This window comes from Gossypium hirsutum, chromosome D06 (genome assembly GCF_007990345.1).
Source record: "Gossypium hirsutum isolate 1008001.06 chromosome D06, Gossypium_hirsutum_v2.1, whole genome shotgun sequence".
NCBI classification, from domain to species: domain Eukaryota; kingdom Viridiplantae; phylum Streptophyta; class Magnoliopsida; order Malvales; family Malvaceae; genus Gossypium; species Gossypium hirsutum.
In genome coordinates this window covers 34,356,584-34,357,810 of record NC_053442.1, presented here as the reverse complement: position 1 = coordinate 34,357,810, position 1,227 = coordinate 34,356,584, and positions in this window count along the sequence as shown.

Here is a 1,227-nt window from a genome sequence, read left to right as displayed (position 1 = left end):
AGCTTGGAAGCTTGAAAACCCTAACCATGGCTTCCCCCTTGCTATTTTTGTTCATCATGGAGAAGATGGACAAATTTTTGGCTATTTTGGCCTTTTTAATTCTTTTAATTACTAAATGACAAAAATGCCCCCAACTTAAAATTTTCCTATTTCACTTATCTCTTGTCCATTTTTGTCCATTTTTTTCCAACATGTAGAACTCAAATTTTACACTTTTTACAATTTAGTCCTTTTGGCTAAATTGAGTGCCCAAACGTCAAAATTTTTGAACGAAATTTTTATGAAATCATTCTGTGAAATTGTAGACCATAAAAATATAACAAAAAATAAAATTTTCCTCGTCGAATTTGTGGTCCCGAAACCACTATTCTGATTAGGTCTAAAATTAGGCTGTTACATTTGTTATGAGTACAAAATCGGGACACATCAAGTTTGATTGTCCTCAATGGAAGCAGAAGGGGTCTAACAAATAAAAACATAAGGCCAATGTTTCTACTTGGAGTGATGATGATTCATCCGATAAAAAAATCAAGAAGTATCCAACTTATGTCTCATGGCCATCAATGATTCTAAGGTAACTTCTAACTCATCTAGTTCAAATTCTTATTCTTTTGATGAGTTGCAAGATGCCTATGATGAATTGGGTTTGGAATTTGAAGTCATGAATTCAAAACATAAGAAAAATATTTCAAAATTGAAACATGAAAATGACTTGCTTTCCAAAACCAATCATGAACTTGAAGATAAAGTAAACAAAATGCAAGAAATTATTAATGATTTTGAGAAGAAGAATTTAGATTTGCATGATTTACTTTCTAAAGTTCATGAATCATGACAAGCAACTTAAGTTGCTTAAGAATGAAAAGTCTCACTCTAAAAAGTTTTAGAAAAAGGAGAAAATTTAAAACAAAATTTTGTTAAAAATAGTTTTAACTTCTATAAACATAGAGGTCTTCAAAATTTTTACAAAGGAAAAATGATTAAAAGTGTATGGGTCCCTAAAGGACTCATAACTTCTCAATATAGGAACTTGATTTCAAAATGGATACCTAAAGGGACTAAAATTATAAAAACCTAATGCTTATGGACCCAAAAGAATTTGGGTACCAAAAATTAAAGTTTAATTCTATGTTTGTAGGAAAAGGAGTATTGCTTTGAGGACTCTTCAATTATAATTGAGAATGTCTTATATGTCAACGGTCTTAAGCATAATCTTCTAAGTATTAG